The sequence below is a fragment of the Equus caballus genome, chromosome 2 (assembly GCF_041296265.1).
Source record: "Equus caballus isolate H_3958 breed thoroughbred chromosome 2, TB-T2T, whole genome shotgun sequence".
NCBI classification, from domain to species: Eukaryota; Metazoa; Chordata; class Mammalia; order Perissodactyla; family Equidae; genus Equus; species Equus caballus.
Genome location: NC_091685.1, coordinates 42,211,585 through 42,225,580, shown reverse-complemented (window position 1 = coordinate 42,225,580; position 13,996 = coordinate 42,211,585). Strand labels below are relative to the sequence as shown.

Here is a 13,996-nt window from a genome sequence, read left to right as displayed (position 1 = left end):
GGATGCCAAGACTATTAAGACTGTACATTATGATCATTATGCATCCATGTATTATGGTCATCTCTGTTTTACAGTTCATTATTTAATAGTGCTTATCTAAAAGGTTAAAGTCTTTATAGGATCATTTGGCTCCTTCTTAACTTGGCTAATTTACAAATAATCTCACAAATATCTTTGTGTCGCCATTATTTGTTGACAAAGATCTGATTCAGGATATGGACTCTTTAGATTAAAAATGCTTTGCTGCTCTAACCGGATACCCTTCAGCATTTCCTTATTTCAAATAATTACCACCTTGTCAGATAAATGCAACATATATTCATAATGTGGCAAACTGATTTTTAAAATCATTTTCCCTTCATTATTAATCTCAGAAATCAGTAATCTAAGTTGTATCTTCTTATCATTAATGCACATTAATAAAAGCCTTCATATAAAAAAGGAAAGCTGAAGAAATGGAAAAAATAGTAAAAGATATTTTTCATAATAAAATATTTTTATGTTTCTAATGCAACCAATCAAAAGCACATAAATTCTAAAGGGATCATATAAATGCAGTAAATCATTCCCAAGAATAAAATGCGTTTACTGTCTACAAGACTGTTCCTGCACTAAGGAAATCACCGCGGATACATTAGCCAGATCGGTGAGATTCTGGCCCATAGCCCCTTTCTCACCCTGTCTCTTATGGAGGAAGACCAGTCGATTTTTGCTCATTAAAAAGAGCAAAGTGATTCCTTTATTCACATCTTAACTCAAAATCCAAACCTTTTCATTTATTCACAAAAGATAAGAACATCAGAGCTATCTATAATTGATCCATCACACAAATATTTATTCCCTTCCTGTGCAAGACTTTTTGCTGGGAGCAGAGCATCACTTTGGATCCAGCAAGTACCTCGGGGGCACCCCTGGTGCTTTGCATTTCACTAACTGCATGGCATTCCCTTGAGGGTGGCAAGTAAGCTATGTGGCATTTCTGAGAACAGATCTGAATGGGTCATCTTGAATCACTTTGGTCCAGTATTGCAGTCTTGCCAGGGAGGACATGAATGCATGAGAGAATGGTTAATCAAGAATTATTAAGCTGGAGATTAGACCAGGAAGGGCCCTTCCAGATGCAGTAGTAATCTACAGTGACTCTCTCGGAGGAGGGAGAAAATCAATGTAGCATCTTATTTCTCACCATAAATTTCAATTATTTAAACAGTAAAATAAAAACATTTGAACCTAGCGGAAATTTAGGTGACTGCTTACCTTTTCAGTCCTCCAATCTCCAAATGCTGGGCTGCCCCAGGGCCCAGACCTCAGCTGTCTTCTCTTCTCTTTCTGCACTTACAACCTGGGTGCCTCATCCATATTTACAATTTTAAATGAAACTATATCCTGACAGCTCCCAGATGCATATCTCCAGCCCAGACTCATCCTCAAACACCAGACTTATAGGTCTACACGCCTACGTGGAAGTCTAGTGGGCATCTTAAACTTATCAAGGCCCGAACCAAAGTGCTCTCCCTCACTCATCTTCAGAGTCTCCTCATCTCAGTTGATGGCAACTCCATTTGAGCCAAAAACCTCAGAATCGTCCTGGATTCGCCTCTTTTATATACCCCACATCCAACCTGCTGGAAAATCCTACCTTCAAAATAGATCCAGCCTCTGTGCACTTCTAACGACCTCCAGTGCTTCTGCCTGGTCCAGAACGCTGCATCTCTCGCCTGGATTGTGGTATTAGCTTCCTCCTTGGTCTCCCCACCTCTGACAGTCTGTTCTCACTAGAGCCACCAGTGGTTGATTGAAAACTTAAGTCAGATTTTGCTTTCTTCCCCTCAAACTCCTCCACCGGCTTCCGACTCATTCAGAGAAAACCCGGAGGATTTCCCAGAGGCCGACAAGGCCCTACGCGATCTGGCCCTGCATTTTCTCTCTGACCTCTTTCCCTGCCACTCTCATCCTGGCCTATTTTGCTCCAGCCACATAGGCCTCCTGGTTGTTATTCAACCCCACAGCATTGGCATTTGTTATCTTTGGCCTGAAAGGCCCTGTTGTGGGTTGAATTGTGTCCCCCTAGAATGTATGTCCAAGCCCTAGCCCCCAGTACCTGTGAATGTGACTTTATTTGGAAATAGGGTCTTTGCAGATGTAATCAAGATGAGGTCATCCTGGATTAGGGTGGGCCTTAAATCCAACGACTGGTGTTCTTATAAGGAGAGGGAAATTCGGAGACACAGAAGGGACCCACAGAGAGGAGAAAGCCATGTGATGATGACAGAGGCAGAGATTGGGATGATGCGGCTACAAGCCTACGAAGACCTAGGAATGCCAGCAAGCACCAGAAACTAGAAGAGGCAAGGAAGGATCCTCCCCGAGCCTTCAGAGAGAGCATGGCCCTGCCAGTATCTGGATCTCAGACTTCTGGCCTCCAGACTAGGAGAGGATAAATTTTTGTTGTTTTGATCCACCCAGTTTGTGATCATTTGTTATGGCCACCCTAGGAAACAATTACCATCCCCCCCATATCAGACGCTTCACACTGTCACCTGGGGGGGGCGGTGCTTGCAGAGAGGACTCCCAGGGCTACCCCCTCTGCGCCTCTGCCCCACCACCTCTTCTCAGGTTATGCCAGCCCCATCCTTCCTCGCTGCCCCAGCCCAGGGACTCTCCCATAGTGCAGGCAGGGGTAAGGGGTGATCCTTTTTTCTCCATTCTCTTCCCAGTTGTTTCTGCATGACATCTCTCTGCTGCTTCCCAAGGCTTTCCCTGTGGAGTCCCCCAAAAGGGGATACTGCTTGTTCCTTGACCTTTCCAGTCTTAGTGTACCTCTCAAGCAAGGTAGCTGCCTCTTCCTAAGGGAGGAGTTACCAAGGAAGTGGGAAAAAGAAAAGCACAAATATTAATAGTTCAAGACATTTCAAGATATCATCTTGCTTCATTAACTAGCGGACCAGTCGAGTTCACCTGAGGGCAGTGCTAGAGAGAACACAAACCTTAACCCATTCGTAACTAGTTACCTCCTCCCTCGTTCCTTTTTTCCGCATTCAACTCCTTCACCCAATCCTCTGTGATAAAGAAACAAAAATGGTAGGAAGCAGTGATACCAGCGGGATGAGCAGGAACAGGTAATATAGTGGATGGGCTTTTTGCCCTGCAAAGATATAAACAGATGTGTCATACTTGCTGCTAGAATGAGCCCAGAACATTACGATCCCGGCTCTGACATTCACAAGTTGGCGTTTCAGGGGTGGGGCCGCTGCCTTGCACACCCCCCTGCCCAACTGTGGGCTGATGACTCAGTGACAGAGGGTTGGTGGGAGGCAACAGATGGAAAGCCGTGAAGACGGTCCCAAAGACCAACAGTCAGAGGGACAGAGGGCTGAGTCCTTGTGGGGGGCATAATCCAGGAGCAGACAGAGAGCTCAGCAGAGTGAGGACCCTTTCAGTGACTAGAAACAGAAGAGTGGTCAGTTTGTTCATACTGAAAAATGGTTCATATTACTGTGCATTTTGTCTTCCATTTTCACTCATAGCATGGTGGCTTATGACTGTGACAGAAGGGTCACTTTGAGTATGCTTTTCGTGTAAGGCTCTGTAGGAAACCGTAATAGGCATAGGAGCAAGGAAACTCTCCTGCAAGTGTTGCCAGGAAGAAAAGGGAGAGGTTGAGAGGAGTAGTTGGAAGGACTGGGGCTTTTTTCATAGCTCGGAGCAAACCAGTTTAGAGTCCCTGGGAAACAGAAGGAGCAGTGGGTCATCCCCCCACCTCCACTGGACCCTGACAAAACCAGCCGGGTCACCGGCAGGGTTGTGATGGAGGAATGTCACCCATAAATAGGTCAGCTGTCAGCTACACACAGGCTGGCATCCAGGAGTGCATTCAGAGCTCCAAGGGAAAGTGGCTGCCTCGCAGAGCTGTGCTTGGGCCCCCCACTGCGAGTGATTCCCTGAAATCAACATGCTACCTTGTCCAGATGCTGCGAAACATGTCAGGACCCCTTCACTCAGGCCTTCACAGCAAGAGCAGAGGACCAGATGGAGGTGCCAGACTGCCTCCCACACTCAGCCCTAACTGCTCTGGGGCCCTGGAGGGAGAACTCATGCCTCCAACACAAATTCAGACAGGCCAGGACCTTGACATGACTGCCTGCTCTTGCCTGTGCCCTTTGCTTATAAGGGCCAAAGCAACTAAATTCTTCATAAATCACCTTAAGATCTATTCTAATGAAAGTTTCAAATACAATAGGAACCCCAAGTCACCTCAATCCTCTTCCTTATAAGAGACCATTAAGACTGAAACAAGTCGTGTTTCTAGCCGAGGCTCAGAGAAGGTAAGTGTCTGGGCCAAAGTCACACAGCCAGGAGGTAGCAGGAGTCACAGCTCTGAGAGAGTGGGTGTGGATGCTTTTGCCTGTCTATCATCGTTCACCCTTTTTCTAGTTGCAGCATCCCGTTCTTCCTTTGGGAAATGCCCCTTTCCCAATTTCAGTCCATATTGAGTGAGGCTAACCCGTCCCCAGAATCTGGGGGTGAGCATGTGGTCCAGGCCTAACCAATCAGTGATTTCATCTCTCTAGACCACAATGATTGGTTCGAGGATGGGTTTGTGACCCAGTCTGAGCTAGTGAGAGTCAGGCTTAAGATTTTGGCTGGAACAATTGGGAGAAAGAAGCTAGGGCTACTGTGATGGACATAAAGAGGTATTGGGGGCCGCTGAGCCTGGAGAGCCTGCCTGGGGTAAAACCAACATGGAGGACGGTAGAGACAAGAGATGGAGAGATCCTGAGTCCAAGTGACATTGTTTCAGCCTCTGGATCCAGCCATGCCTGAAGCCACATGCCCAAAAATGTCTTTTTTGGCTTAAACACCTTTGAATCGGTCACTACTACTTGCAAATGAAAGGTCTAGAACCAAGTAGATCCCAAATCCAGGCTCTCTCCGAACTCCATGCTGCCATTGGCCAGGCGCATTATGCCCCCAGGTCACCATCCCAATCCTCCGGGGGGTGTCCACTCCACCAGGAATTAGCCTCAGCTTGTCTCTGCCTTGTAAAGCTGTGTTCACCTTTAAAATCTGGTCCCTGACAAATCATGGCCCAGGGTCAGTGCTCAGTAACGAAGGAGGAAGGGGAGCGGGTGAACCAGCGGTGCTGCCTTGCTGTTCTTTTCTCCTTTGGATCAAATTTGCTCCAGGGAATGTGGGAGCCACAGCAGGACCCAGGTCGCTCTCTGTGTGTTTCCTTCTGTCTCCTCTCCAGTCACCCTGTTGGCTCCCCACCCCTCTGGAAAGGAAGAATTAGAGACAAGCGAAATGCAATCTTCCATCTACCATCTGGAAGGAGGCAGGAGCTGTGGTTAGAGATCCACATGTGAAACTTTATAAACTGTGTACCAGGCTAACTTTTGTCATTCTTGTTGTTCCCCAGATGTTTCCTCACTGTGTCTAGGGAAGGAGGCGGAGGAGGGGAGGGTCACTCGAATTGAGGTGATGTGACTCTTCTGTTTGTGGGGGGAGTAAGCTGAGTGAGTGGCCTTCTTTTGGGAGGAGGGGGCCACAGCACACACGGAGAGGCCCCAAGTATGCAGCCTGCCCCGGTCAATGAAGGGTCCATCAGGCCTTTGATTTTTAGCCAGCGTCTCTGGTTCCGCTCTGGGATTCCTCTTTCTGCAGTGGGCTTATGGAGGTGCTGGCCAGAGACAGACAAGGGTCTTTCAACACCCAGGCTCTTCCTGCCAAAAACTTCAAGTAGCCTTTTCTCTGGAGGCTGCCTGGATTTGATGTTGATGGATAAGATGAGGCCCAACATTCCATAAAAGCAGGGCAACGAACGGTGTCAACAGGATGCCTAGGAGGAGAGAGCCAGCCATCTGGTCCCTGCCCTACCCCTTCTTGCGTCCTTCCCCAGACCAGGCAGCCAGTGCCCCCGTCTGTGGAGTTGCTGACTCTCCCTGGATGGAAGCAGAGAAGAACAGAGACCAGGGCAGAGCTGGACTACAAGGCCAGAAAGCCTGCCCCAGAGCGGTCCTACAAACAGGTGCTGTCCCTCAGGGGTGAGGAGCCCCTGTGGGAACTTCTCAGCTCAGGGCAGCACTCCCTAAAAGGTTCAGAAGTCAAAGTGAGACGAGAAGAGCTCATTCTGACCGTGTCCCATGTCCCCATGGCACTGCGGCCGCCTCCACGGTGGCCAGTTCCTCTGAACCTCGCCACAGCATCTACGGTGACAAGGGAGAGAGTAGGTGTCGACAAGGCCACGCTGTCCAGGAACTTTCCTTATCCAGTGACAGCTCCATGCATCTCAGCCAGCTTTGCCCAGAGCTCTGGGCTGGCTTCGCCCTGGCCCGAGTCCCCGTGAGCCTCAGGGTACAGTCAGCTCTAAGAGCAAACCTGAGCCAGGCAGCTGGGCCTGGACTGAAGGGCCCAGCGCCAGCCAGCCCTGCAGAACCCCCCGCCCAGGAGCTCAGGGCAGCCCCGCAGCGCCCTCTGGAGGCAGAGGGAAGCACTAGGCCACCGGCCCACCTCCCCGATGAGCCAGACCCAAGCCACCAGTTTACCCACTGCTCCGTTAAGGAGCGGCCAGGGTGAGAGCCCAGACCAGAGCCAGAACTAACGCCTATGTTTTGTGCCCTCTGGGCCTCTCTTGACTCCCCCTGGCCCTGACTTTTGCCCTAGAATGAGGGATGGGGGAACCTTGCTCTCATGCCAGCGGGGGCTGAAGCTGCACCAGCAGAATGCTGGGGGACCTTGGGGTCCCTTCTAGCCCCATGACCCAACAGTGGTGGGAATGTAAAATGGTGTGACCACTGTGGAAAACACTTTGGCAGTTTCTCAAAAAGTTAAACATAGAGTTACCATATGACGCAGCAATTCCACAACTAGGTATATACCCAAGAGAAGTGAAAACATATGTCCACACAAAAACATGTACACAAATGTTCATAGCAGCATTATTCATAATAGCCAAAAAGTGGAAACAGCTCAAATGTCCATCCATCGATGAATGGATAAATATCTATATGCAACACCTTGCACAAAAATTAACTCAAATGGGGCCAGCCCCAACAGCCTGTTAAAATTTGGAACCACACCGCTTGTCTATTAGCAGCCGTGTTGTGGCAGCAGGTCACATTGAAAAAAAAAAAAAGAGGCAGATTGGCAAGAGATGTTAGCTCAGGGTGAATCTTCCTCAGGGAAAAAAAAATAACTCAAATGGATCAAAGACCTAAATGTAAGAATTAAAACTATTAAACTCATAGAAAGAAACACACATATAAACCTTTGAGACCTCAGATTAGGCAATGATGGCATAGCCACACAATGGAATATTATTCAGCCATAAAAAGGAATGAAATTCCAATACACACCACAATATGGACAAACCTTGGAAACATTATGCGTGCTGAATGAAAGAAGCCAGACACAAAGGATCACATATTCTCTGATTCCATTGATATGAAATGTCCAGAACAGGTAAATCCATAGAGAGGAAGAGTAGATGAGCGCTTGCCAGGAGCTGGGGGAGGGAAAGGGGATACAGATTTTCTTTCTGGGGTGATGAAAATGCTCTGGGATTAGGTAGTGGTGGTGGTTGCACAACCTTTTGAATGTAACCTGAATTGTACATTTTAAACTGATCAAAATGGTGAATTTGGTGTTATGTGAATTTCCTATCAATTAAGAAAAAGGCACCAGAGGGAGTGACGAGGCACTTGGAGTAGGTAGACAAAGGGTGCCCCCTTTCCACGTCCTTGCCCCAGCCCTGGGCTCACACCCTTTGATGTAGAGCCTGGCTATGCCTCTTGTTACTGGCAGGCAGGAAAGGACAAGCAGGATGCAGAAGTGCCAATGGCCCCTCCCTGGGCTGGCCCTTGTTTTCTAAGCAGACGCTCTAGGTCTGGGGAGGCTCAGCCCTCCTCAGGGTCATCACTGCCCCCTGAGGTCCCAGCAACCCCATGCTGACACTTCTTGCCTCACAGCTCAGGGAAGCCACAGATTTTGGGATCCACAAGCTAAGTCAGGGCCTCTCAGGTGCAAGGCACCACCCTCCTCACGATCCCCGGTTTTGAGAATGTCTGAGGCCTGGTTGACCCGTTCTCCAGCTTTTCCCTCTCCTTCAGTCCTTGGTTTCTGAGATCATGCTCTTGGACTTCAGCCACTAATTTTTTTTTTTTAGATCTCTGCAATTTTTTTTAAACGCTCCCTGTCCTTTTATCTTGAGCACCAAAACTTCAGAGCTCAAAAGTCCTTTGGGCAAAGGTTGCTGCGTGCCTTATTCGTGGTACCCAGTGCGGACCGTGGGGCTTGTCCACATGCTTATTCATTCCTGGGGCACCTGCTACGCGTCAGGCACAGTTCTTGCCATAGGTTACGTGGCAGTGAGTACAATTAAGTCCCTGCAAAATAAAGTCTCGTGGGCCTTAGATTCTAATGAAAGAAGACTGGAAAGCAGATGTGTGACATCTCAGGTGATGTTAAGTGCTTTGAAGAAAAATAGAGCAGGGTAGGGGGATAGAGTGTCGGCTCGGGTAGGGCTGGGGCTGGGGTGTATGTGTGCATAAGTGCATTTTGGGAAGACAGCAGCACCCCCTTGCTTTAAAAGTGTTTCTCAAATCATCAAAGCCCCAGCATCCTCATAGTCAGGGAACTTGGGAACAAGCAGACACACCCAGACTGCAGAGCAGGTCAGAGGGAAACTTCCTTGCAAGACCAGCCGGCCCAGCGCTGTGCTCAGAGACAGGCAAACCCCAACAGGCCCAGGGTCTCCTTCTTTTAAGGTCAAGTTTAGCTGGAATGTGAAGGGAGTAGCTTCAGCCCTTTGGGGAAAGGGAGATTGTGAGCACCCGTCTCTGGGAGGGGGTGTCTGTGGCCTTTTGGGGGAAGGACCCCCTTGACCTCAATTGGATCAGAGTTGTTCAGGATCACTTTCTTCCTCCTGGAGACTCCTGGCTTTGGGATTCCGATTGCTGGAGGCCTGGCAAGACGTCACCTGACTTTGGAGGTTGTTTCTGAGGTAAAGATACCAGAATTCATACCCTTCATATGTCAGTCAGCTTGGGAGCACGTGTAGTGTCACCTTGCAAAGGACAATCCACCCCCCAGCTTTGTGACCTAGGGTAAGTCAGCTAACGTCTTTAGGCCTGACTTTACACAGTCTGAGTGCTCTAAGGCCTGCTTCACAGTGTTTGGTGAGGAGTAAATGAAGTGCTGTATGTGAAAGATTAGCTCAGGTTCTACAAATTTATAGTAATCGAAAGAGTGTGGTACCGGCATGAGGACAGACATGGAGATCCATGGGATAGAATAGAGCCCAGAAATAAACCCTCATGTGTATATGTGGTCAGTTGATTTTTGACAAGGCTGCCAAGACTATTCGATAGGGAAAAGACAGTCTCTTCAACAAATAGCACTGGGACAACAGAATGAAGTTGGACCCTTACCTTACACCATATATCAAAATTAACTGAAAATGGATCAGAGGCCTAAATAGAGGAGTTAAAACTATAAAACTCTTAGGAGAAAGTATAAGGGCAAATCTTCATAACCTTGGATTTGGCAATGGTTTCTTAAATACACCACCAAAGGCATAAGGAACAAAAGAAAAAACATAAATTGGACTTCATCAAAAGTAAAAACTTTTGTGCATCAAAAGATACTATCAAGAAAGTGAAAAAATAAACTACAGAATAGGAGAAAATATTTGCAAATCATATATCTGATAACAGTATCCAGGAAATATAAAGAACTCTGGAACTCAGCAATATGACACCAACTCAATTAAAAAACGGCCAAAAGACTTGAAAAGACATTTTACCAAAGAAAGAAAATATAGAAATGGCCAATGAGTACAGAAACAGATGTTCAACATTATTGGTCATTAAGGAAATGCAAATCAAAACCACAATGAGATAGCACTTCACACCTACTGGGATGGCCACAACAACAACAAAAAAGGAAAATAACGAGTGTTGATAAGAATGTGGAGAAGTTGGAATGTCTGAAAACTGCTGTTGGGAATGTGAAATGGTGCAGCTGCCGTGGAAAACAGTTAGTTCCTCAAAAAGTTAAACATAGAATCACCATATACCCCAGCAATTCCACTAAGTATTTACCCAAAAGAATTGAAAACAGAGACTCAAACAGATACTTGTACATCTATGTTCATAGCAGCATTATTCACACTAGCCGAAAGATAAAAACAACCCAAGTGGCCACCAAGAGATGAATGGATAAACAATTGTGCTATACACACAAAATGGAATAATATTCAGCCATGAAAAAGGAATGAAGTATTGACACATGCTACAACGTGTATAAACCAGATATAAAAGGACAAATATTGTACTAGTATCTTTATAAAATATCTAGAATAGGCAAATTCGTAGAGACAGAAAATGGAATAAAGGTTACCAGGGGCTCGGGGGACACAGAAATGGGGAGTTATTGCCTAATGGGTACAGAGTTTTTGTTTGGGATCATGAAAAAGTTCTGGAAATAGATAATGGTGATGGTTGCACAACATTTTGAATGTACTTAATGCCACTGAATTGTGCTCTTGAAAATGGTTAAAATTTGCCATGCATATTTTACCACAACTAAAACCAACCAGGACATTGTCTTGCACGGTGACTTCTCCAGTAGCATCAGGGGCCCTAGGGAAGGATTGAGAGTCTGGGGCAGCTGCCCCCTCTTAGGCTTGAGCATGCCTCCCTCAAAAATGTGCCGTCATGGCCGCAGACTGGTGGCCAAAGAGGGAGCCTGAAAGTGACTGTCGTCAGTTAGAGCTAGCCTCGGAAGTGGTGGCCGTGTGACGGTGCCATTGGAGGGTTTTAATTGCTCCTGAATTAATGTGCTTACTTCTCGCCCCTGGGGCGCCCGGGTTTAATTACTGTCTTAGGTCACATATGCAAATGAGTCTGCTATCATTCCTGGTCCCAGTGGACAGCAGCCCTGATTACCAAGGCCTCACGCTTTGCAGCAAGACGAGCAGGAAGCAGAGGAGACGCCACTGGCCAGGCTGGCCTCCCATTAGAGCTGACGAGCAGAGTTGGAAGGTGGTGTCTGCCTGAGCCATTTCTGGGTCCAGATGAGCTGGAGGGTTCAAGGTTGTGTCTGGGGAGTCTTTGCTACCTGAAGGCACCAGGAGATCAGTTGTCAGTGGCAGAGAAGCCCTGGCAGATCTGAACTCATAGAACCTGTGTGGATGGGGGATTTTTACAGAAAAGGAAGAAATTGGGGAGATAGACAAGACTATGGATCAGGGGTTGCAGATTCAAAAGCTGGGGAGGGCTGGGCAGGGCTGGGAATAGGGGAGCAGGCAGGTGGGACTGCAGCTGCCATGAGAAGTGAACGGCCAACTGTTGCCTTCCAGGAATGCAGGCACAGTGTGGCCAATTTTCCAATCCGTTAGAACTCAGAAATTGGAATTTGTACACGAAATCTACTTTTTAGACTTTGACAACTAATTAGAATTTTTAAAAAACACTGCAGGTTGCCTGGGGCCGGGGTGGGCGTGGGGATTGGCTGGGAAGGGGCTCAAGGAACTTTTGGGGTGCTGGAGATGGTCTATGTTGTGATTGTGGTTCTGGTTTCCAGGTGTATTTGTGAAAACACACGAAACTGTACACTTAAAAGAGGGGCCTGTTACTGAATGTAAATCAGACCTTGGTAAGCTGGTTACACTGCACGTTCGTTCAGTGGGTCTTGATGCTTCTCCCTGGGTTGCTGTGAGCTTTCCCTTTCCAACTTGTTCCCTTTTCTGTCAAATCAAGACCACAGGTGCTTTATATGCTCTGAAGACCCTCCTTCCCTTTCCCTGTGCCCTGTACCTCTTCTTAGGTAAGCCTGTCAGTGTCTCGCTGTTTAACTCATTTTGCTCTGAGTGGGAGCCTAAGTGGATGTGATTGTTCACCGTCCTCCCTGTGTAACAACCATGAGGTAGCCCTATTGTATTAGCCCCATTTTACATGTGGGGAAACAAGCCAGAATCCAAACCCACGTCGTCTGGCTCCATCCGGGCTCTCGGCCACTGCCCCGCCTGCCTGTGCTTGTGGCTGCTGTGGGGGGATCAGGGGTGGGATCCCTGCTGCTGGGAGGAAAGCTGATTTGGCTGCATCTAGAGGTCCCAGCATGGACTTCATAACCAAGAAGCAGGCTCCTGTCACAGCCTCCTCCCCGCAACACGGCAGCTCTGTGGACCCTGTTGAGAGCATCCAGCTGCCACCTTCTGGCCTCAGCTGCATTCGTTAAAAAGTACCAGGGCTGGGGTTTTTCAGGGGAAAGCTGGCTGCTTCCCATTGTCTCCTGGAAAGCCCGGCACTCCAGCCCTGGCTGCTCATCACCAAGCCTGCAATCCATTCGCTGTACCCAGTGGTTCTCAAGCTCAGCTGCAGTGCGGTCAGCCGGGGACCTCTAACAATTACGAGATTCTGGTTTACTTGGTCTGGCCAACTGGAGCTTTAAGCGCTTCCCAGGTGGTCATAACACGTGGCCACATTTGAGAACCACATGGCTTCAAACTTTCAACTGATTTTTGTTCTAATGTCACAGATGCAGGAATTTGGAGGTTGAAGACAACCACAGATGAAAAATACATGTTTTGTGGGAAAGCGTGTGTACTATGAAGTTAAAATTTAAAAAAAGATAGGAAACATCAAGCAAGTCCTGAGACAAGGGACACGTGCTGACCAAGTTTACTTTAGAAACACTTGAAGTTCCCGTAAGACATGTCGAACATCCCAGGCCATCTCAAAGCCCAGGAATGGCTTTCTGGAAACTTGGAATTAATGGTGCCCATCCTGCTTCAGGTAAGACCCCAGGTAAAGGTCCCCTGGTCTGCAATTCCTCCTGGCTTACTTCTGCCAGCCAATGTCAGGAATGTAGTTTGTCTCTGCTGGGTCAGAAGTTGTCAGCTGTCCTCACCCGGTGTCCAGGTGTGCCCAGGGCCGGTGTGTCAAGGCCCAGCTCGCAGCCTTCTTCAGGGTGGAGCATCTGAAAGGGCTCCCACCTTCACTTGCCCTTTAACTGAAGACTGATAAATGCCTTTATCTGCCACTCACTGTTTTAAAATCGAAGTGCCAGGAAATGTTGACATTAAACAAAATTTAAAAATACTAACTTCCTGCTTCAAAGTTGGGATAAACATAAACCCTCTAGTAAGACTGTCAGGCACAGATTGATGCCTCACTTCCCTCCAGCATGAATTTTCAGATATAACCGTCATTACAACCTGGAACAGGTTAGTGGTTGTAGCTGCGCACGAGAGCTGCACCATGCTACATGCAGTAGACTTCGCCATTGTCATTATTTGGAGATGAGCTGTGATGGTTTCAGCTGTGTAAGGGTGCAGAGTTGAAAAGGGGTGGACTGGGATGGTGTTGTGACGTGTCTAGAGTCCTGTTGTTCAATCAAATAGTAATCTAGGTCTTATTGTGATATTATCTTGCAGACATAATTAAAGGCATTCATCAGCTGACTTTAAGTAAGGAATTTTCCTGGATGACCTGGGTGGGCCTGATTCAATCAGCTGGAACGTCTTCAAAGTGGGGCTCGATGTGCTTCGCCTGCACCCGTGGAGGTCCGTTCTGGGCATCTTCCCTTATGACTGGCTGCCCGACGGGTTTTGGATTTGCTCAGCCATGCCCAACCACAGAAGCCAATTCCTTTTCCCTAAACCTCTTAACATACGTATCTCCTCCTGCCGGTTCTGCATCTTGGCTTAAATCCTGACTGGGATGAGCAGTGAACAAGAATGCCCACAAGGGGGCCTCCGAATCCCAACTGTGTATTAACACAATTCGATAGACTTGGATCAAATCATTGTAGAAAAATAAAATGCTAATAAAACACTAAACTTCTTCAAGGGCCAGACAGTAACCATAGGATTTTCTCTCTCGCTTTAAAATAAGCATGTTGCCTCATACGCTGTGCTCATTACTCGGCAACAGTGCTATGAGCTCTACGCCATCGGGCAAGAGCTATCTGTACCTTCTGAGCACCCGAAACAAGG

At 47.6% G+C, this 13,996-nt stretch overlaps 1 long non-coding RNA gene across 3 annotated transcripts in view; it reads left to right on the top strand.

The window, feature by feature from the left end:
- LOC111772459 (uncharacterized) overlaps window positions 1-13,855 on the top strand; it is a 34,261-nt gene extending 20,406 nt beyond the window's left edge. The window contains exons 1-3 of one of the 3 annotated variants that reach the window (XR_011436563.1): window positions 11,522-11,655; window positions 12,538-12,794; window positions 13,436-13,837. This is a non-coding gene — a long non-coding RNA (uncharacterized lncRNA). Of the gene's footprint in view, window positions 1-11,521; window positions 11,656-12,537; window positions 12,795-13,435 lie in introns of those variants that run through there. The other 2 variants (XR_011436562.1, XR_011436564.1) reach the window with 2 other exon arrangements.
- Window positions 13,856-13,996: the final 141 nt, after the last annotated feature.